The sequence below is a fragment of the Nuphar pumila genome, chromosome 3 (assembly GCF_984573655.1).
Source record: "Nuphar pumila chromosome 3, dmNupPumi1.hap1.1, whole genome shotgun sequence".
Taxonomy (NCBI): Eukaryota; Viridiplantae; Streptophyta; class Magnoliopsida; order Nymphaeales; family Nymphaeaceae; genus Nuphar; species Nuphar pumila.
In genome coordinates, this window is record NC_143251.1 from 112,009,802 (window position 1) to 112,034,198 (window position 24,397).

Here is a 24,397-nt window from a genome sequence, read left to right on the forward strand (position 1 = left end):
ATTTCCAGTATCCATAGTTGGAGCCGTTGAAGAAAGGAGGATGAGATGCGTGTTGACCTTCAATATCACCAGCATAAGAGGTAGATGTCATTTGTGCTGGAAGACTTGTTATGTCGAAACCAGCAAACCTGCTCTGATACCAAATGAAATTTCACTAGAGGGGGGGTGAATAGTAAAATACTAAATAGATCGATAAATTAAAAATAAAATGCAATAAGGCAAAACACATAAAACACAGAATTTATACTGGTTCGGTCAAAACCCTGACCTACATCCAGTCCCCAAGCAAACCACTTGAGCTTTCCATTATAACATCCGAGTTACCGAATAAATAGTACAACACCCTCTTCCTCAGAGGTCTTCTTCTCTCAACAGAGAGCAGGCACACCCTCTTTCACAGAGGTCTTCTTCTCTCAACAGAGAAGGGGCACACCCTCTTTCACAGAGGTCTTCTTCTCTCAACAGAGAAGGGGAACACCCTCTTTCACAGAGGTCTACTTCTTTCAACAAAGAAGGAATACAGTGAATAACAGAAAGTTTACAATACTTCCTATAGAACCTTCAGAATGATATGAATGCACGAATGAAGAATTCTCATAATGTTCTGTTCTTTTCACTCATACGATACTCTTTGTCAAAGAGCTATTCTTGACTTTTTCTCTTTCTTTTCTTTTTCTTTTTCAAGGCTCTCTTTCAAATATCGAATAAGAATTTTTCTCGTTGTAAGCTCACATGTCCTTTTAGAATAAGTTATTTGATTGTGTTTATATAGCCTTAGAAAAATAGTCATTGCCTTTTTGAAATGATAGTCTTTTTTGGGATGTGAGATGTCAAGTCATTTAAAAAAAACATCTTTATGGATTTTCGAAAAAGTCTTCTTTCCATAAAAGTAGTATTTGGGGTACACTAGTCGTTGTAGTATTTTAGGTATGATATATTTTATATAAAACGTCGTTTTCTTATAATAGTACATTGAACGTTGGATGTGTAAGCCATCATGTAGTTTTGTCTTTATTCTAATTAATGATTTGTAGTACTTAAGTATTTTATTTAGAAATTGTCACTTCTTTACTTAAATGAGTGTAAGTACATTAAATGCTTTGAGATCTTTATTTGTAAATAGTTATATCAAGAATTGCTTTATGATGTGCTATTTAATGTCTACAGAGAGAATGAAGACTTTAAGCAAGTCGACATTCTTGAGTGGGATTAAAATAGTTATTTCTAAAAAGATTTTTAGATGAGGTATTTAATGTTTTACAAAGAGAATGATGACTTTAAGTAAGTCGACATTCTTGAGTTGAAAAAAGGTAACTAAAGTCTTTTCTAAACATATTATATTTGTTTTTCTTTGTCTAGCCGATTTCTATGTTTTGTCTTTTTCTTACACACTTGAAATCATTTCTTTTTATTTCTTTTCAAGTTGTCTTATACATGATAGAAGGTACAATTATTGCTTTTTGAAATCATGAGCTAATATATCATGTCAAAATACCTTTTCCATAAAGGTTTGTAGGAAGGTACAATTATTGGTTTTCAAAAAGGTGCTTTTTGAAACTATCGTATACTTTTATGAAATATAGCTTTTGGGAATGAGTGACTTTTATGATAAAGTATGTAATCTGCAATATGCATGCTTCTAAAGGTTCTGTTACATATGACTCTAAAGAAGAAAAAAGTCTTCATCTTGAGGAAGCCGATCTCTTTAGATGATCTTTAAGAATGCATGGCTCATCAAGCTTTTTCTTCAAAAAGTATGATTGCACCATAGTTGTACTTGAACAGGAGGTCTCCATCCTTTTGGGTGAGATATCCTTGAATCAAATACTCGTTAGATACATGGCAAAGCATATCCCGTCATAATATAACATTTTTCAAGAAGACATATTATCATATCATATTAAATCAAATATGACAGTGTATCATATTGTGTGTCATCAAAATATAGTTTCTCAACATAGAACACTCCAATATTTTTAGTTTTATTTATTAACTTTATTTTCATAGAGATGTCAATTTTTTTCTAAAATAGGTGAGGATAAAAAAATGAAGACAGAATAACCAAGATTCAATCTCATGTAAGATCAAAGGAGTAAGAACAAGATTCAAGGTAAAAATCCATACAATCATGATTTATAAATATGTTTTAATGCATGATATTGTATTAAAAATACTTTCAAAACCTATTACAGATCTGATCCACCATGGATCAGCCCGTAGAATCGGCAAGACTCATGGTTTATGTGTTTGCATTCGATCTATGCTACACGAAGGATGAATCCTACCTGAAACGTATTTTCGAAACCACCAAGACCTTAGTCTCCCATCCTAGAACCTTAGAGTAGCTTGAATGGCTGTTGGGAAAAGCTCTAAGGAAAAAGAAGAATATAGAGAATTCTAATAAGAAGATGAGAGGGAGAGAGAACTAACTTTGTTAATCCTCCTCACGAGAGCCTATATTTATAGATGGGCTTAGACAAGAGTCTCATCTCTAATATAAGAGTTTAATATTTGATAATTTTATTTATTAATAAAATAAGTAAATAAATTATTGATCTTAATTCATTAAATTTCGAAATTACTTAAGCTATAAAAGAAAAGTAGAAACTTCTTACCCTGACTTGGGCTCTAGTGACATGTTAACCTTTTGAAAGGCCTATAAACACAAAGACTCAATAGAATTTGACGTTTAAATAGTCGATTTGATAGCCCTTAAAATGTAGATCATCTTAATCGTCATAAATTTAATCGTACATACACAGATCGACAAAAAAATTTAGTTGATGATAAACAACGTTAATTTTTTACCTACAATTAGGCATGAACTTCCGTCAATAATAAAACACTCAAATAAACACCAATTTGAGCATATAGATAGTCAGTTTTAATGCCCTCAAAATGAGAAACTTTAATGTCAACTTCGATCTAATATGTGAGTCATCGATCGGCCAAAATTTTTGATAAAACAATAATGATGTTATTCAGAGCATCTGACCCTATGGGTCCAATCCACTTAGGTTTGGATCCGAACCTAACTTATCCAAGATCCAAAACCTTGAGTCTCTTGAACCCCTGTAGGCCACAATGACCATACCTGGCACCCCACTGGGCTAGGCGTGACCCCTCTAAGCCTCTCATGAAACCTGATTTGAGTTTAAAACACAACTCGGTCAACTTAGATTCTCGAATTTTGCTTAAATATAAAATTGGTTTTAACATAAATTTAAAAGCTAAAACTGAAACAAAATTGCATGTGTTACATTCTACCCCCTTAAATAAATTTTGTTCACAAAATTTAGTCCTTAATCGAATAAGTGAGGGTATTTCTCCCTCATGCCAGACTTAGGCTCCCATGTACACTCCTCAATTTCGTGATGTTGCCAGCGCACCTTTACTAAGAAAATAGTCTTTGATCACAATATTTTCTTCTTACGGTCAACAAACTCAATAAGTTGTTCTTAAATAGTCAGATCTTCCTGAATCTCAATATCCTTATACTGGATCACATGTGATGAGTCAGGTACATATTTTCTTAGCATCAACACATGAAATACATTATGAATCTATGAATACTGAGGTGGTAACTCTAACCAGTAAGTTGTTGTGCTGATTCTTTCTAGGATCTTAAACGGTTCTACATACCTGAGACTGAGCTTCTCCTTCTTACTAAATCTCAACACACTCTTGGTAGGAGACACTCATACAAAAATAAAATCTTATACCTCAAATGTGAGCTTTCTACGTCGTCGGTCTGCATAACTCTTCTGCCTGCTCTGAGTTGCCAAAAGTATGTCTTGTATTTTCTGTTCCTACTCAGTGTAATGCTCAATCACCATTGGTGCATCAATTGACCTTACATCAATCTCATCCCAGTATACTGGTGATATGCACGATCGTTCATACAGTGCCTCGTAAGATGCCATTCCTATATTGGCATGGTAATTGTTGTTATAGGCAAACTCTGCCAACACAACATGTCTATCCCACTTGCATGTCCAGTCCAGGACACAGGCTCTCAACATGTCCTCCAAAGTCTGAATCACCCACTTTGACTGCCTTTTTGTCTAAAGATAGAAGGTTGTACTAAACTTTAACTTCATACCCAAGGCCTTCTGCAACTGTCCTCAAAACTTGGATGTGAACATTGAATTTCTGTTTGAAATGATCGATAGTGGCACCCCATGCAATTATACTATCTCTTACATGTATAAGTCTGCCAGACTCTCCAAAGACTGACTGATCTTGATCGAAAGAAAATGAGCCAACTTGGTGAGTTGATTCACTATCACCCATATCGCATATTTACCCCTGCGGGTCCACGATAAGCCAACCATGAAGTCCATTATGATTTCTTCCTATTTCCACTAAGAGATCTCTATTTGTTGCATCAAACCGCCGGGCCTTTGGTGCTTTATCTTGATCTGCTGACAAGTCAAGCACCTAGACATATACTCAACCACTTCCTTCTTTATACAAGTTCACCAATAATTCCTTTGTAGATCCTTGAACATCTTAGTACTACTAGGGTGGATGATGTACTTGCTCCAATGAGCCTCATCTAACAAATCGCCTTTAATCTACGGGTCATTAGGCACCCACAATCTGTATCTGAACTGAATGCTTTCAGCCTCCTCTAAGTGTAGGGATGTTTGGTCTTGCTTGCACATATCCAACATCTGTGAGAATTATGGATCATCTTTCTGTTTTTCGATAATTCGCTCCATCAGCTCAGTTCTTATGGCCATGCTACATAAGAAAATCATTTCCTGATCTGATCTAAAAGGATTTCACTCAATAAGGTCTTCAGTCAAACTCCATAAACTAGACAAGACACTGCTCGCCTTCTGACCAAGGGCATCTGCTAATGAATTTGCATTCCCTGGGTGGTAGGAAATCATGAACTCATAGTCTTTCATGAACTCTAACTATTGGCATTGCCGCATATTCAACTCCTTCTAGGTGAAAAGATACTTAAGGTTCTTGTGTGCGGTGAATACCTCAAACTGCTCACCGTATAAATAATGCCTCCAAATCTTTAATGTGAACACAACCACGGCTAACTCAAGGTTGTGAGTAGGGTAATTTCTCTCATGCACCTTCAATTGATGTTAAGCATAGGCTATCACTTTCCCGTGTTGCATAAGAACACCTCCCAAACTTGTACCTGAGTTATCTGTGTAGACTATGAACCCTCCTTGCCCTGATGGCAAGGTCAACACTAGGGTTGTCGTGAGCTTCTCCTTTAGAGGCCTTAAGCTCTCTTCGCACTTGATGTCCCATACAAACTTAGTCCCCTTTTATAGTAACTTGGTTATAGGTAGGGCAATCTAGAAAAAATCCTTAATAAAATGCCTGTAGTGCCTGCTAACCCCAAAAAACTATATATCTTAGTGATATTCTTTAATGGTTTTCAATCCAATATTGTCGCCACCTTCAATATACCAACAGAAATAATAAATAATGATAACTTAACACAAGTTGGGGATACAAAATTAATCACTTACCTTGGAAGGATCCACAAACATTCCATCCTTCGAGATCACGTGGCCCAAGAACATAACCTTCTCGAGCCAAAACTCACACTTAGAGAACTTAACGTATAGCTGATGTTCTCTAAGGGTATGCAATACTATCCTTAGGTGAACTTTATGATCCTCCATGCTCTCCGAATAAACCAGGATATCGTCTATAAAGATAATCACAAACTGATCCAATTACAGTCTAAATTTTTGGTTCATGAGATCCATAAACACTGTTGGGGTATTCGTAAGCCTGAAGGGCATAACTACGAACTCATAGTACCCATAACATGTTCTAAATGTCATCTTAGAATATCTCCCTCTCTAATCTTCAAATGATGATATCCAGACCGCAGATAGATCTTCAAAAATACCTTTAAAACACCAACAACCCAATTAAAAGATCCAAAATCAATGTTATTAATTAGGGTATAGCATTCAAAATTCTCTAACTTAAATTTACCTTGGCTTTCTGAAGTTGGTCGAACAAGTCTTCGATCCTCGGCAATGGGTACTTATTCTCCACAGTGGCATGGTTAATTAAGCATCCTATAATCAATGTATAACGTCATTGATTTATCTTTCTTCTTTATGAAAAGGACTGGTGCTCTCCATGGCAAAACACTAAGTCAAATAAACCCCTTGTCAAGCAGCTCTTGTAACTGCTTCTTCAGCTCCTCCAACTCAGTTGGTGTCATTTGGTAAGGGGCTTTTGAGATTAAAGTCATTTCAGGCACCAACTCTATAACGAAGACAATCTCTCGAGTAGGAGGTAACCTAGGTAGCTCCTTAGGAAACACATCCTCAAACTCATTCACCACATCCAGGTCACACAAGCTAGTCGGTCCAGACTCCAACAAGGTAACTGATCATGCATATATTTTAAGGTAATTTAACATTAAAATATGCATGATTTTATGAAAAAAATGTTTTAAAAACCCAACTTTAGGCCAGTTTTCGTTAAATGAGCCAAATTGATTTCAAAACAGAAAATGTATGAAAAATAGCTTTATTTGTATATTTTAGTACATATTTTAATGTTTGATATTAACATAGTATTTTAGTTTTAGTTTTCAATAAAAATAAAAATAAAAAAATAAAAAATGGAGAAAATAGTTTTATATTCATTTTAAGTGTTTGTTTTTTTTTAGAAAAGAAAAAAAATTAATATAAATAGTTAGAATAGTTTTTGAGTTTCTTTATAAAAAAAAATTGTTTGTAACTTTTTGAAAAAAAATTCTAATAAACCGGTTTACACGGTTTTTGATTTTTAACTGAAAAAATTCTGTTTTGAACCGGTTCAAGCCGGTTTTGTTTTTTTTTTTAACTGAATAATAAAATAAAACAGCAACAAACCGGTTTCAAACCGGTTTGCTTGCTGTTAAAAACCCCAAAAATGAAATTTTCAATCGTCTTCACCCTGTGCGCCAAACCCAATCCTCTTTCCCCTCTGTTCCCTCTCTTTTCCCCCTTCTCCATCACCGAATTCTCCTTTCCCATCTTTTCTCTCTCTTCTTTCCTCCTTCTTCCCCTTTTCCCTATTATCTTCCTCAATCCGGTGGTGGATCTTCAGTCCGGCGGCGGCGGCGTGAATGGTGGAGGCCACCTCTTCCCCGATTTCTTCCATTTCACTGTAAGCATTCCTTCTTCTTCTTCTTCTTCTTCTTCTTCTTCTTCTTCTGTTCTTTTTCCACATTTAGCGTTTTCTTCTGGTTAATGAATTCAGGTTGTCTTCTTCTGTGAAATTCATGTTATGTTCTGTGTAAAGAAAAACAGAAAAAAATTGATCGTCGATTGCTGTTCCTGATTTTTTTTTCCCGATCTTCAATTCTGAAATTGATTCTTTAGTTAGATGAATATTAACTCTAAATTCCAGTTTACATTCTGAAATCCATTGCTCCTTTGATTTAAAAATCTATCATCGGATTCCAATACAATTCTTCAAATATTGGATCGATCATCTGGATCGATTTTTAATCTTGTTTTGGATACAGATTTGTGATTATGTTGCTTTGACAATCTGGTTTGATCATTTGGACATCAAGAACTCTAGTACCGATCAGAGCTTTAGATTTGCAGTGAATAGCTGATCGAAATCCCTTGTGTTAGCCACAAATTTCACAATCAGAGTGAAGATTTCTACATGGCTGTTGTTTCTGGTGGAGGATTTCTATTATGAATATGTTCATTGATTGTTATTGAACATTTGATATCCGGTGAACACTGTATATTTACTGTGCTACAGTGAAGTCCATAAAATCTGGATTGTGCTTTCACTGAATGTTGCTGAAAATTGTTGGCACTCCACTGTTCATTACTGGAAATCAGTAAAAATCACTTTTCAGTATTATCTAAATTCCGGCAAGAGCTATTGACAGATTAGATTAAATTGAAAGTGGAAATTGTTGTTGATTATCTTTAGATTTCAAGTTGATGAATGTCTGGAATTCTAATTAGCATGATTTGAAATGTAACTAAGTTTTTAATGAAATGTTATAAAGTGTAGTTGTTGTTAGGTTAGTTGTTAATTGACCTGTTAGTTGCTGAGTTACATAGATAAGTCAGCTGATAAGTGTGTTGTAATGAGTTTAAGTAATTGTTAGCATTAGTGTGATTCGGTAACTATTAGTCATTAATTGCATATTAGTTAATTAGAAATTAGTTTTACTTAGTTAAGATAATGTGGTCGGCTAGTTTTTTATTTTAAATTTAGTTTTTAAAAGTGCTTAGTGAATGGTTTAGTCATAGTATTTTAGCATTTACTTTGCTTAGTGTAGTCACTATTAGTATCTTTGGTACTGCTCGTGTTCATTTGAATTGTGCAGGATAGCACAGGAGTGGAGCGGAAGTGATTACGTGACACGAAGTACGAAGAGTAGAGCTTCTTTTTACTTTTTAGTTTAGAATTAGGAATTTAAAATTTGAGTTTGTAAATATTGCACTTTACGCCCTCTGCGAAGGGTATTCATTTGTTGTAATAGTTAGTTGTTTTTACCTTTCTTGAACATTTTACATTTCAATAATTCGACAATAAAGAATAGTTTAGATTTGTGTGTTTGAATACGATATATTCCTGTTCCCTGAGTTCGACCCGGTCTCATCCACTAGTGAGAACCGGTTTTTATTATTTGATGTCTGGTTTTCACATGTTTTTCAATTAAAATTCTTTTCAAAATTACAACAATTATAAAGAAGACATCAAATTTTTGGCATCGTTGCCGGGGAACGACGTAATATTAGTATTCACTTTATTGCCTAGTGTTGGTGTTGCATTTAGGTTTAGAACCATGTATGTGCATATCTTAGAGACGAGCTTACTTTTCTGCACAACCCACCTACTAGGATCCCTTTAGAGGTGACTGTGTACGATTGGTACCGTACACATAGATTTTATATTTCTATGCATAATCTCTGTTATGTGTAACTACGTGGTGTTTGTTTAGTTTTTTTGTTGTTTTTAGTTTACTCGCTTTGTGGTTTGCGTGGTTTGGCCGCTTAGTGCGTTAGTTAGGTAAAAAAACCCAAATTAGGACATGTGCTACACCGGTCTACTCCAAGGTGTACGCAATGGCTGACGATCATCAATTGATCCGTCCTTTGAGGGAGTACTTCATGCCAAATACGTATACTCCCGCCTCCTGCATCACGAGACCTGATGTAGGAGCGAGCCATTTTGAGATTAAGGCCAGTGTGATTCAAATGCTACCTTCGTTTTATGGCCTTAGCAATGAAGACCCATATCGTCATCTCGACGAATTCCTTGAGATTTGCTCGACAGTGCGAATCAATAATTTTGGAGATGACGCTATGAGGTTGACTTTGTTTCCGTTCTCTCTCAAAGATAAAGCCAAGCACTGGCTAAAATCTCTTGAGACGGTTCGTATTACTACTTGGGAAGGAATGCAACGCGAATTCCTAAAAAAGTACTTCCCAATTGGTAAAACGAATCAGTTTCGTAAAGCTATAACAAGTTTTTCTCAACTTGAGGGAGAACAGTTTCACGAGTCTTGGGAGAGATTGAAAGATCTTCTCCGCAAGTGTCCCCATCACCAGGTGCCTCATTGGCAGTTGGTGCAGTATTTATATGATGGGCTTACTGAGAAGCATCGTCAAATGGTTGATTCGTCTTGTGGGGGCACTTTTATGCTCAAGAGTGAGGATGAGGCGTGGTCTCTATTTGAGACCTTGAGTGAAAACATGATGCATCATGCTTTGTCTTCACGGCTCGATAGGACTACATCTCTGTCTAGTGGTCCTAGGAAAATAGGGATTTCCGAAGTTGGGTCCGAGTTAGAATTGTGTACCAAGGTTGACCAGTTGACTAGGAAGTTAGATCAATTCGTAGCCAATTCCTCGAGAAATCCAGTAGAAAGAGTGTGCGAGCTATGTGCTAGCCCTGCACATTGTGTTTCCGATTGTCCGGCAGCGCCATTATATCCTGAATTCGTTCAGGAGCAGGTGAATGCTGCCCAAGGTTTCGCTAAACCCATGCCTGATTTATTTGCACCATCCCATAACCCAGGTTGGCGAAACTGATTCACATCATGAGCAAGTCAAATCTGTTACATCCCTTCAGTATGGGAAGGCGTGTCACTCCACTCGGGAATCGACTCATGAGCCCCATATCATTTCTACTAACGAGTCGATCTCCATGATACCTCAACAGAAGGGGGCAAAAATTTGATGTCTTCTTTATAATCGTTGTAATTTTGAAAAGAATTTTAATTGAAAAACATGTGAAAACCAGACATCAAATAATAAAAATCGGTTCTCACTAGTGGATGAGACCGGGTCGAACTCAGGGAACGGGAATATATCGTATTCAAACACACAAATCTAAACTATTCTTTATTGTCGAATTATTGAAATGTAAAATGTTCAAGAAAGGTAAAAACAACTAACTATTACAACAAATGAATACCCTTCGCAGAGGGCGTAAAGTGCAATATTTACAAACTCAAATTTTAAATTCCTAATTCTAAACTAAAAAGTAAAAAGAAGCTCTACTCTTCGTACTTCGTGTCACGTAATCACTTCCGCTCCACTCCTGTGCTATCCTGCACAATTCAAATGAACACGAGCAGTACCAAAGATACTAATAGTGACTACACTAAGCAAAGTAAATGCTAAAATACTATGACTAAACCATTCACTAAGCACTTTTAAAAACTAAATTTAAAATAAAAAACTAGCCGACCACATTATCTTAACTAAGTAAAACTAATTTCTAATTAACTAATATGCAATTAATGACTAATAGTTACCGAATCACACTAATGCTAACAATTACCTAAACTCATTACAACACACTTATCAGCTGACTTATCTATGTAACTCAGCAACTAACAGGTCAATTAACAACTAACCTAACAACAACTACACTTTATAACATTTCATTAAAAACTTAGTTACATTTCAAATCATGCTAATTAGAATTTCAGACATTCATCAACTTGAAATCTAAAGATAATCAACAACAATTTCCACTTTCAATTTAATCTAATCTGTCAATAGCTCTTGCCGGAATTTAGATAATACTGAAAAGTGATTTTTACTGATTTCCAGTAATGAACAGTGGAGTGCCAACAATTTTCAGCAACATTCAGTGAAAGCACAATCCAGATTTTATGGACTTCACTGTAGCACAGTAAATATACAGTGTTCACCGGATATCAAATGTTCAATAACAATCAATGAACATATTCATAATAGAAATCCTCCACCAGAAACAACAGCCATGTAGAAATCTTCACTCTGATTGTGAAATTTGTGGCTAACACAAGGGATTTCGATCAGCTATTCACTGCAAATCTAAAGCTCTGATCGGTACTAGAGTTCTTGATGTCCAAATGATCAAACCAGATTGTCAAAGCAACATAATCACAAATCTGTATCCAAAACAAGATTAAAAATCGATCCAGATGATTGATCCAATATTTGAAGAATTGTATTGGAATCCGATGATAGATTTTTAAATCAAAGGAGCAATGGATTTCAGAATGTAAACTGGAATTTAGAGTTAATATTCATCTAACTAAAGAATCAATTTCAGAATTGAAGATCGGGAAAAAAAATTCAGGAACAGCAATCGACGATCAATTTTTTTCTGTTTTTCTTTACACAGAACACAACATGAATTTCACAGAAGAAGACAACCTGAATTCATTAACCAGAAGAAAACGCTAAATGTGGAAAAAGAACAGAAGAAGAAGAAGAAGAAATGCTTACCGTGAAATGGAAGAAATCGGGGAAGAGGTGGCCTCCACCATTCACGCCGTCGCCGCCGGACTGAAGATCCACCACCGAATTGAGGAAGATAATAGGGAAAAGGGGAAGAAGGAGGAAAGAAGAGAGGGAAAAGATGGGAAAGGAGAATCCGGTGATGGAGAAGGGGGAAAAGATGGGAAAGGAGAATCCGGTGATGGAGAAGGGGGAAAAGAGAGGGAACAGAGGGGAAAGAGGATTGGGTTTGGCGCACAGGGTGAAGACGATTGAAAATTTCGTTTTTGGGGTTTTTAACAGCAAGCAAACCGGTTTGAAACCGGTTTGTTGCTGTTTTGTTTTATTATTCAGTTTTTAAAAAAAACAAAACCGGCTTGAACCGGTTCAAAACAGAATTTTTTCAGTTAAAAATCAAAAACCGTGTAAACCGGTTTATTAGAAAAAAAATTCAAAAAGTTACAAACAAAATTTTTTTATAAAGAAACTCAAAAACTATTCTAACTATTTATATTAATTTTTTTTCATTTCTAAAAAAAACAAACACTTAAAATGAATATAAAACTATTTTTCTCCATTTTTTATTTTTTTATTTTTATTTTTATTGAAAACTAAAACTAAAATACTATGTTAATATCAAACATTAAAATATGTACTAAAATATACAAATAAAGCTATTTTTCATACATTTTCTGTTTTGAAATCAATTTGGCTCATTTAACGAAAACTGGCCTAAAGTTGGGTTTTTAAAACATTTTTTTCATAAAATCATGCATATTTTAATGTTAAATCACCTTAAAATATATGCATGATCAGTAACGCTGGCCAAGAAGGATCAGTAACGTTATCCAAATGCTTCCCTACTCGATACTCTAAGATAGGGTGATTTGGACACATAAACCTAATTTTTTAATTACGGCAATCCATACATGCATAATGCTCGTATCGCCAGTCTATCCCTAGGATGACATCGTACCCAATCATATCCAAAACGATTAGGTTGACAGATAGGTTCTATCCAATAATACTGACCTCTATCTCGAGCAATAGACCTATCAATCAAAAGCATTATGATCTCAAGTATATAACCCAAAACTACAGGAGGTAGGTCTAACATACAAGCAAACCAAATAGAAACAAAAGAATGGGTCGCTCTCGAATCAAAGAGGACCTCAGTACTAAAGCTTCTAATATCATTTATTAAAAAAAAATAACAAAGAAAATAAATGAGTTTATACTAAACTCTCCATATAGTGTCCCCAACATATTACTAAGTTCACACACCACACTACAATTTTCAAGCAACAACAATATCAAAAGAAACTACGAATAAGTTGGATCATACTTACAGTGGTGACTAGATGTTTGACGGGTCAAGAGTCCCAAATCATTTAACTTAGGCTCTGATACCAAGTCTGTAATACCCCAATTTTTAAAACCAAAAAATTTAGATTTATTTTTATTTTTTTTAAATTTGAATCCCTTTACATGATTTTTAGAAATACAGCAGAAACTGTTTTTAGATTTGGTTCAAACCTTAGGCGGGTTACAATTATCAACACATACTTGAAAGACTAGAATAATTAAATTAAATCATTAACTAAATTGCAATAAATCCAATATGAGTCTTTCAAACATTAGAGTTTATAAGACTAAAGAACAATAATAGAGTAAGTTAAATCATTTAGTCCCTCCAACAAGCCTAAAGAAATGCGACCCTCTTGACACCACCTCGAGCCTCCTGTCATCGCCTTCTAGCTTATACATTACCTAAAATATTAAAATATAGGGGCATTAGCCATAACCTGTAAACACCCCAAATTTTCCACATCCATTCTCAAACAATCCTCCTCAGGCAGTGTCAACCCTGTTAGGTCAATGTAGGAGTCAAACCCCGAGTCAGTTTCAGAAAATCACCATTTTACCCATTTTATTAGGAAAATTACCATTTTACCCCTAGGTCATCCCAGACCCCAGTCAGTCGGAGTCAACCAAGCTCATTGGTCAGTTCAAGACAGTTAGAATATCAGTCATCCCAAGCTCATCTGAGCTCACAATGAACAGACCATTTTCATTTCTGACCATTCCTGCCAAAATGGGATCATTTCTTCAAAAATGAGCTCATTTCTCACTTGAATCCAAGCCAATTGTCTCTAAGTCAGTCATTCTCAGTCAGTCATGTTCCCCAGAGTCTAACTTGAGCTCACCAGGAGTTCAAGTGCTCCAGTTTCAGTTCAAAACCATTTCGAAGTGTCTAGGAGCCCATTTTAGTCCATTTTAGCTCTTTCAGCTGAAATTGAGCTGAGTTCAGTCAATTGAGCTAGTGTTCAAGCTTTGATTTTAGTTCATATCAGTATTACTGACCTTTGTTCTAGCTCAAACCCAGTTCAGGTTCGTAATTCACTTCACTCTAGTGATCATTCCGTACCATTTCTCTAAAAATTGCAGCTTTTCTTGAAAATTCAGTCGGAAAGGTCAGTTGAGTCAGTGCCTGGTCTGTTCATTTGAGTTCTGAAACTCTAAAACCCAGCTCAATCCAGCTCACTTCAGTTCAATCCAGCTCGAACCCCAATTTTCAGTGTCACTCTGACCCAGTAGAGTCCCGAAAACCATTTCTTGAGCTATTTTGCAAATTTTATCAATTTTAATGCTTTTTAAACTGGTACAAGTGTCAATCGGGGTCTGACATCCAAAATTCTTTATTCAAGGTTAGCATTTCGCATAACATTTCATGTCATTTCTCATCATTTCATATCATTTCATCACATTTCATTTCATTTTCGAAGTTCAGAACTCCAGTTTTATAAATTTCAATCCAGATCGAGTTTTAAAAGCTTTTAGAAATCAATTTGAAACCCTGGGTTTCCAAAATTGACATTTTTACCCCCGGGAGTCTAAATTTGGAAATATTTTCTCACAAGAAAAATAATCTGGATTTCTTTCAAAATCAAATTTTCAAATTCTACATTGGATTTGCTTCGCAATGGGGTATTGAACTTCAAAATCCGAGCTTGTTTCAAAAACTGCCAAAAATAGCTCGTTTCGGTTGGAAGCATTTTCTCGAGAAAAACAATATGGATTTCTTTCAAAATTACATTTTTAAATTCTACTCTGGATTTGCTTCGCAACGGGGTATTGAACTTCAAAATCCGAGCTCGTTTAAAAAACTGCCAAAAATAGCTCGTTTCGTCTAGAAACTTTCTAAAAGGACTATTTTACCCCTCTAATCATCAAAATGAATTTCAAATGTAGAATTTGGACCCGCTCTGAGATGTCTCATTCATTTACTTTTCTATTTTATATAAAAAAATGCTTCTTTTTATTTGTTTATTTTTGTTTTTATTGATTTTTATTTATTTTTTTATTTTTATTTTTTTAGAGAGGAGGTGGGACCCACAAGGTGGTCCCCAAGCCTCCAGCCCCACTTTCCATTTTCTCATTTTTTTCTTTCCCTTTTCCTTTTTCCCTCATTTTCTTTCTTTCCTTTCTTTTTCCCTTTTCTTTCTTTTTCTTTTTCTTCCCTTTCTTTTCTTCTTCCCTTCCCTTCCTTCCTTTCCCTTCTCCAACCCATTCACGTACACTCTTTCCCTCTCTTTTCATTAACCCCTAAAAACCCTAAGTTGAGGCTGATTAAAGACCTAAGTTGGGTTTGGTTAAAAGGAAAGAGAAAAGGAAGCCACTTACGGCTCCTCTCCCATCTCACGCCTCTCTCCTATTCTCTCTCATATTCTCTCTCTTTACCTCCCTTCTTCTCTCCTTAGCTGCTACAGCCACAGCAGCCTTCCAACCTCTCTACAGCCACCTCTTTGGATGCCCAGCCATCGAACAAAAGCTGCAGCCACCACTAGAACGGTTCAGCCATCTTCTTCCTTGCAGCCAGTAGCACCTCTTTGAAGCTCCATGCCCAGCAGCTCCAGATCATCTTCAACCTCCGACATCCTCTTTGCAGCTGCAGCAACATTCAGCCATCTTCTTCAAATACTCTAGCTTCAGCCAGCTCTCCATTCCAGCCACCATCCTTGCTGCAGCCCACCTCCAAGCTCCTTGCTCCAGCCAACAGCCACCAGCCAACGGCTTCTTCCACCGGTTCCACGCTCACTGCTCCAGCCAACAGCCACCAGCCAGTTCACCTCTTCTACACAGCACCCAACAGTGCCACCAGCAGCTGCCATCCACAGCCTTTCATTACAGCTACAGCAGCAAGCTATTACAGCAGCCTCTTTGACGCTGCAACCTCCTCCTTCAACCTTCAAACGGCTGCAGCCTTGTTCCAGCCTTCTTCACCGTGCAGTCTCCTCTATTCCCTTTTGTTTTCCCCAAGAGCTCCAACCATCTTTACTGGTGACATCACTTGTGGCAGCCAACCATCGTTCCACTCCTCCATTGCCGTAACTGCCCCTTAAGGTAAGACATATTGTATGTCTTGTTGATCTTATTAAGTACCACATGTTGGGTTTCTTGGTTGATCGTCGAAATGAGACCCTTATGGCTTTCATGAAAATGATGAGGAATTTGGGGTTGAAATTATTGCAAGGTAAGGCTTTCTTTATGGTGTTAGAAGGTAGGAAACCTTAAGTTTCTATTTTTTTACTTTTCATGACAAAGCATGCGTAAATGAGAGGGTTCATCTAGCCGATGGATTGAACCCCTCATTTCAATGGCTATATCAAATAAATATTTCACCTCTTTCCTTTGTTTTGATTTTATATAGATTGTATAATTTAGGTATTGTTTTTTTTTTTTAATTGATTTCATTAGATACATTTCACTTGTTTCATTAATGCATGTCCTATTAGTTTATACATTTTCCATTTAGCCGTCCAGTCTAGTCATCATTTTATGCTCAATTTTTTGTCGATAAATCTCAAAAATTTTGTTATGTCTGTCTCTGTTTGTCTATGATTGTATGTCAAAAATATGGATAAGTTAGGATTTTAGAACCTTGTTAAATAAATCGAATCCCAAGCTGGGATTTCGCAGTTCTCTGAACTTCCAATTTCTGCTTTGGCAGAAAAGAACCTCCAGCACCACCCTTGTCGGAGATCCGGATTTTCCTAAAAAATTACAGTGTATTCATAATCAAATCTACTAATGATCTGGAAATTTTGAAGTTTGTCTAGTTAGTTTTGACCTCTGTAAAAAATCGGATTTCCCAGCTCCCTGGGAAAATCTCAATTTTCCTTTGTCAGGGTATAGACAGACCCTAATGCATCAAGTCCACCCAATCCGTAGCTCATCTTCAAAAACTTTCAACATGAAAGTTGTTCCTAACATGTTTTACTGTCATTTTCCAAAATTTGGGGATTTTTGGAACTGTTTCAGTATTTTTCCCGAAATTTTATTTTCTGTCTGACAGATTCCAATATCCAGAAATTCCAGAGATTTAGGTTTCTGATAACAGTGTGGTTTTTTCCAACCCGTAACCCGAATCCCAATAGTGTCAAAATATAAAATCTTCCTATGTTTGTCAGGGACATTTTCCCATAATTTCAGCCTTTTTCCCATCTGTATACCATTTTTCCCATGTTTTCTACCGAAACCTGTCTGTTTCCCCTAAATCCTAGGGTCGCCGGATTCCAATCCGACTTGCCGGAGTAGTACAGCTCCGACCGTAGGTCAAAACCAGAAAGTGTTAAAAGCAAAAATCCTTGCCTTACTGTCCTCTGTCACCCCGTGAAATTTGGGAAATTTTTATGGAATTTTGATATCCTAAATCCCCTTTAGAATCAACATTTTAGGCAAAAATCACAAAATTTAGGGTTTTTATTTGAATTTCCATATTTAAAAATACAAAAAAATTATATTTTATAGATCCATTATGTTTATAGGGTTATTTTAGTTGTCCATGCCAAATTTGGTTTAATTCCAAGTTCATTTGCTCCATGTGTTAGTTTATCTTTAAATTCAGAAGCGAAAATCAAGTTAAATTCGATATTTTGTGATATTTTCGCCATGTTAGGGTTTGTATCATGTACATAAGCATGTAGAATCATATTAGGGTTAATTTTAATCTCATTTGCATTTCATATTTTTCAATTTTGCAAAATTTATTTCAGAAAACCCTGGTTTCAAGGCCATAGTCTTGTTATCAGGGGTATTTTGGTCATTTTGACCTAAATTTTGAAATTTCAATTTATAATTCTACAAAATTTCATGCATATCATCATATTTTATCATATTATGTTTGATTTATTTCATTTGATTTTCAAAATTCCAAAATTTACAAAAATTCTTTCATAAAACCCTGATTTCAAGGTCATCAGGGGTATTTTGGTCATTTTGAACCCCAATTTCGAATTTTCAAGTTTATTTTCAAAATTTATTCATTATTTATTATGTTTATATCAAAGGGGGGGTATGAATTTGGGTTTATATCTGAATAATATCCGATAATTTCTCATATTTTCGGATAAATTCAGAATAACCTACATTTTTGTGCTAACCTTGTTTTCTAGTTTTGCAGGAATATTCAAGAAGAAGACTTAGCCATTTTATTTATTTATTTTATTCAATTCAATGTAAAAATCAATGTAATATTTGGAATAAGAGTTACATTTCTGCTTAGAATAGGGCTGCATTGCATATAGTTTAATTTATGCAAATTTTAATATGTGATGTATGATTCATGTGCATTTATTTCAAATCCACTATGGTTTACACGAATGGCACGTGCACAAGCTTTTATGGAGTTTATAAACTCGGTGGGATTCGTATTTATGGCCATAGTCAGAATACGAAGAAAACCAAGATTTATGATCTTTATATCAACCACATTCAGCCTACACTCTTAGGCTAACTTCAAAAATGCACTGCATTTTTCAAAGTTTTAAAAGGATTTCCCAATTTCTCAATTGAAATTCCTTTTTCAAATTCATATTCATTCATTCATATCATTCAAATTGCATTATTCTCAAATTCATTTTCCAATTTCATTTTCAGAAAATTCAGCTTTCTCAAAAATTTCCAAGTTTTTCTCAGGATCTGATTTTCTCAAAATCCTGAGTTTTCAAAAGAGATTTCAAAGCATTTCCCAATTTCAAACCAAGATTTTCCTATGTTTTCAAATTCTCAAATTTCAAAATCTCAAGTTTTCAGAAATCTATTTTCTCATATTTTCCAGTTTTCCTGAGAATTTATTTTCCATTTCAAAAGTCATTTTCCAATGAATTTCTTAGATTTTCTTAGAATTCTCAAATCCATTTTCTCAGGAAAGCAATTCCAAATTTCAAAATCGATTTTCCAAAGTTCAAGTTTTCCTGAGAAATCACTTTCCAATGCAAATTTCTGATTTTCAATGAACTTCAATGATTTTCCCAAGAATCCCAATTTCAAGTACTTTTCCAATCATTTTTCCAGCATATTTCAATTTTCCAAAGCAAACATCATATTTTTTTCAAACTTGCATTTTTTTAAAATTCCATAGCACAAGCTTGATTCTTTGTGCATTCTAGGAAAAATAGAGCATCATTTAGATATTTGAGTCAAGTTAAAGTACATAATTGATCCTTGGTTCAATTATCCCTGGTAAAGGCGCCAGGAACGGTTGAACCTCGTACCGACAGGCGGATCCCATTCTACGGAATTTTCCCGCAAATTTTCAAAACGGAGGCGAGTAATTTTTAAAACCAATTTCAAAACTTTGGTCGAGTTTGACTCGCAAAATTCGTTTCTCTCTCGCAAGGGAGGGGAAAAATTTTGCGATGATAACAGGTTTGGCGACCGTGATGGGACCTGTCTTCGCCTGATCAATTGTGTGCTTTAACTTAGTTCAATTATCAAAATTATGCTCTTTGAACTGTCAGTTTTAATTTCTGATATCATGTGAACCTAGGAGACTAGACTTGAACCCAGCTGACATGGATTGCATGTAGACTAGGCATGGTTTGATAGGACCATATTGAGGAGAATTATGCATGCTCACTTAGACTTAGGTCTGAAATACAACACTCCTCAATCTAGGACTTGTATGAAAACAATGTTTGCTTCTTCAAAAAAATTCAAAATTCTATCTCTTTAGGACTTAGAGCCCTCTGTTTGCCTGCATGTGATCATATTTCAAAAACCACCCCACTTATGTCTACCCGGTCTTCACGTTGCTGGGCTCTCTTCCAGAACCATAGTTCGGGACAGAGCCTCACAACTGGGCCACTTATTTGGGCTAACGCCCCCCTGCCACGTACCAAGGGTCATAGTCCAACGTATATCGGCAGGCGCTCAAGGATGTTGGGAAAACACAAGCCTAGACCCGGAGATGAGTTTTATGCCACGTACATCGAGCCTCGGCTCGAGTATATCGGCATAGCATGATTGGACACAGTTGATCTAAGCCTAGAGTCAGGATTAGGGTCCTAAAGCTCTTTCAAAATCAATGCATTTAGAGTTGGCTTCCTAGGGATTGTTGTATGTGCATAATTGTTTGTAATTGAATATATGATATTCATTTTCGCCTTATTTTCTCATATTTTTCCCAATTTTTCCAAAATACCAAACAATTTTCCAAAATACCTCATTTTTCATCTTTTATGAAATATCTCCTTTTTTCTCAAAAAACCTGGACGATTTTTCTAAATTATCCACCTTTTCCTTCAAAACTCCAGGAAATTTTCCATTCTTTCATTCCTCTGGACTTCGAATTTCCATCTTTCATTTTATCCTGCCTACAATTTTCAAAATTCTTGTATTTTTCCAAAGTCTAATTCCAGTCTTCTTATCTTTCAGTCCAATGGCATCCAGTCAGCTCGATTCTGTTTTTCCTGAGGGTCACATCTCCTATGAGGTGCGACAAAGTCTTCCTGAGCATCGATCTCTTAGCACCGGACCCTTCTTTCCCCGGTGGTACTATGTCTGGTTCAAAAATTTCTCTCGTATGTTTCCGGACCACTTGAGCGATTGTGGGTTGGAATTGGCATCTGCAGTGGGAAAGTTGACAGTCAACGGCAATCTGATTCATGCACTGGCAGAGCGGTGGAATCCGCACACTTGCACGTTCTGGTTCCCGTGGGGCGAGATGACACTACTGATGGATGAATTTTCAGAGATTATGGGACTGCCTGAGCCAGCCGGTCAGCCTGGAGATCCGTTAGAGCAGCAGTTTCTGATCAATGTCAAGGGTCTGGACCCCAAAGATGCCGTAGCTCGCGTGACAGAGCGCAAGTCTTGGCCGCTGATTGAAGAAAATGGGAATGAGTACGTGAGTCTGATCGAGATCTACCGACAGTATGGAGAATTCGCAGAAGTCAGCTCGTTGTCCAGGACAGCTCGAGAGAGAATTCAGCATGCGATGGTTTTGTGTACTGTGGGACTTGCTTTCTTTCCAGATGGACAGAATTATGTGGATGTCAGAATAGTTCAACTTTTGAGAAGATGGGGAAGTCGACAGACCAGCCATCTCTCGATAGCTATGGCCGCGCTTGCTTTTCTATACAGAGGATTGACCCGCTTCACACTTGGAGAGTCCGTCTTAGTCGAGGGATGTACTTATGCTCTTCAATCTTGGTTCCTTCAGCATGTACCGACCAGAGCTAGTTCATTCAGATACAACGGTAAGGAGCTCCTTCCAGTTGCGCGGTACCGATTCCTGATCGACTATCTGCAGGAAGAAGAAGTGGTGTGGGACTATTTTGATCGAGAATTATCGCCTCCCAGATACACCTATGCATATGGCAAGAGATTCAAGTTGCTTGGTCCATTCTTCTGTGCTTACTATCATCCGGAGCGGTGTGTTCGATAGTTTTCTCAGAGACAGAAACACAAAGAGATGCGGCTGCTATCAGGAGTCGTGCCAGAGTTCGACCTTACATCAGCACAGTGGTCCGAAGCATACCATTCTGCCAGATATGGCTGGGACTCTTTTGTTACTCTTCCGCTTTTTCCCGGTCCTCGTGTCTCTGCTAGTTATAAAGAGTGGTGGCAAATTGTTTGTCCGCCCCCTCTTTCTCAAGTTTATTATTAATGCAATCATGTTTTCTTTCAATAAATAAAAATCTTGCAAATTCTTCAATTTTTGGTTTGACGACCTCGCCTAGGTAACAAGGCTTAATTTTCAGTTGTTTATTTTCTTTGCAAAGGAATGACAACGCAATTGTCGTAATCCCAGCGACGACTCAATCCCTAGTAATGGGATATTCTTTCAAATTGTCTACCAAAATTCTCAGCGAATATTTTCTTCCAATCAAAATCTCTCTCAAAAGCCTAACCATCGATTTTGCTCTGCAGAGAGCATTCGTGACAGTCAATGGTTCAAACAAGGTCAGGGAAGAAGACTGCACCAGTCGAGGGAATCGCATATTCGACAGCTTCAGACGAAGAAATGGATTCCCCGCGCTCAGGCAAAAATCAGGGGCAACAGGTTGAGGATGACATTGATCCTCAAATGTATGCCATGTTTAAGAAGATGATGACTAAGATGCTGGCAGAACAAGCTGAAGCCAGTACAGAGAAAGCACAGGTGAAGCAAAAGACAAAAGGTCGGGCAGTCAAGAAAGCCTTGAAGGTATCCAAGAAGCCTGCCCAGCATGTTGATGCAACTGATGAAGAGGAATCAGTGGAAGATTCAGATGAAGAGTTTGAGACCCATCAGGCATTTCGCAAGTCTACCCAGGGGCAGGGGTCAGCCCACAAATTCAAAGAGCAGTCTGTCAATGACTCTGACCAGCCGCAGTTCAAAGATGTGGTCAGAATGCTTCGAGACCTACAGGCCCGCGACAAGGGCAAGAAAGTCTTCACCAGTGAAGACTTCTATGATGGTTTGGATGGGGACGACAATCTCGAGAATCTCCCCAGAAAGTTTATCAAATTCGATGGTTCTGGCGATCCTAAAGCTCATCTCGCCATGTTCTTCGCTGAATGCTCCAGATTCAAGCGAGACAACCGTGCACTTTTCCTATGTTTCCCTCGCAGTCTGGAGGGAACCGCAGCTAAATGGTACTCGGAGCATGTAAATCCAATTGAGTTGAAAGAATTTGACAAAGTGGTAAACATGTTCATTGAGCGATTTCTCTTCAATGCTGAGGCACTTCCCACCCTCAGCCATCTTTGTGGCCTTAAACAGAGAGAAAATGAGAAGGCCAGAGATTTTATCCACCGATGGAGGTCAGCTTGCAACAAGATGAGGGACCCCATATCAGAGGGACATGCTTTGTCCCTAATTCTGAGTAACTTCTCACAGCCTCTAAGAGGTCTCATCTCTACTGCACCATCAAGAACATTCATTGAACTGACAGAGCGAGCCGAATGGCTCGAGTTGAGTATGGAAAATGGTTTCTATGAAGGTTTCACCTTTACTAAGAACAACGGCCAAACTGAGCAGAAGAAGAAGACTCACTTCACTAATTCTGTCATAAATAATAATTGGAAACACCGTAAGGGGCAGAACAAAGATTTCTGTTATGGGGTAGGAAGTTCCAACAAGAACGATCAGAAAGGCAAGTCAGTCCCTCAATTCAATAAGCCACTTCAATTAGAACAGGGACCGAAGCCCCGAGAAAAAGTAAAGCATGAAGGGTGGAGTTATGACAGGAAATTCACTCCAATAGACCAATCCCTCGAGACTGTGCTCGAGTATATGTTGACCAAGGAGATGGTCAAACTGCCTAGGTTGGTTGATCCCCCTATTCCCATGGGGAAATTCAAAGATCAATTTTGTAAATTTCACAGAACAGTGGGGCACAATACTGAGAACTGCTTCGTTCTCAAGAATATTGTTCAGGATCTCATCGACAAGAATCTTCTGGTAGAGGGTGCCGAAGATGAAAATATGGATATTCTAAAGAAACCCTTTCCCCATCATTCTACGGCGGTCGTCTCTGAACAGCCTTTTCAGCCGCAGGAGCATATTAGGCCATGCTCTAAAAGGGATATGCAAGTCCAACATCAGGTCCTTGTGCTGCAGCAGGCTCAGTCCAAAGCTCAGAAAATGGATCTCATTGCAGCTTTTGGTAAAATGAAAGTATCTGATAAACCCGCTGGAGTATCTCCTGAGGTGGCTAAAAGAATGCCATGGCTCCCCAAGCACTTTATTAAGCCCGCTCCGGAGAAAGGTGAGACATCGGCACCAAAGCCGATTACTGCATTATCCCATGTCTCAATCTTGGATTTAGCCCAAGCTTCCGCCAAGCACCAGCAAGTGTTGAATGATCTGTTGCGGAAAATCAAAGTGAAACCGAGCATAACTCCTGAAGACATGGCCCAGATAGTCAATCAGGCCATGACAAATGCTCCAATCACTTTCTTAGATGAAGATCTTTCTAAGCCGCATGTGTTTCACAACAACGCTTTGTATGTTGTGATTCGAGCCAGAGGAATGACTGTTCCTCATGTGCTGATAGATGGAGGCAGCAGCCTCAATATATGCCCAGAAATGACAGCCAAAGCTTTGGGCATTAGAGAAGAGGAATATATCCCGGACCCGATCACCATCTACGGGTTTGATAATCATGGCCAGACAGCTAAAGGAAAAATTTTCTTGGAAATTTTCATTGACTACTCGGTCCACTCTGTCCTCTTTCATGTGGTCAATGTACCCCCAACGTATAATCTGTTGTTGGGACGACCGTGGATTCACAACACGAACGTGGTGCCGTCTACTCTGCATCAGTGTGTCAAGTGGTCAAAAGGTGGAATGATCACAACAGTCTTGGGCGAGGATCCGGAGAAGAGGC

At 37.3% G+C, this 24,397-nt stretch overlaps 1 long non-coding RNA gene across 1 annotated transcript; it reads right to left on the bottom strand.

Annotated features, from left to right (window-relative positions):
• Positions 1-15,474: 15,474 nt before the first annotated feature.
• LOC149843319 (uncharacterized) lies at positions 15,475-16,207 on the bottom strand. Its single transcript, XR_016431130.1, has 2 exons — positions 15,625-16,207; positions 15,475-15,526 (listed from the first exon to the last, which is right to left on the bottom strand). It is a non-coding gene; the product is annotated as an uncharacterized LOC149843319 (long non-coding RNA).
• Between the last annotated feature and the right edge of the window lie 8,190 nt (positions 16,208-24,397).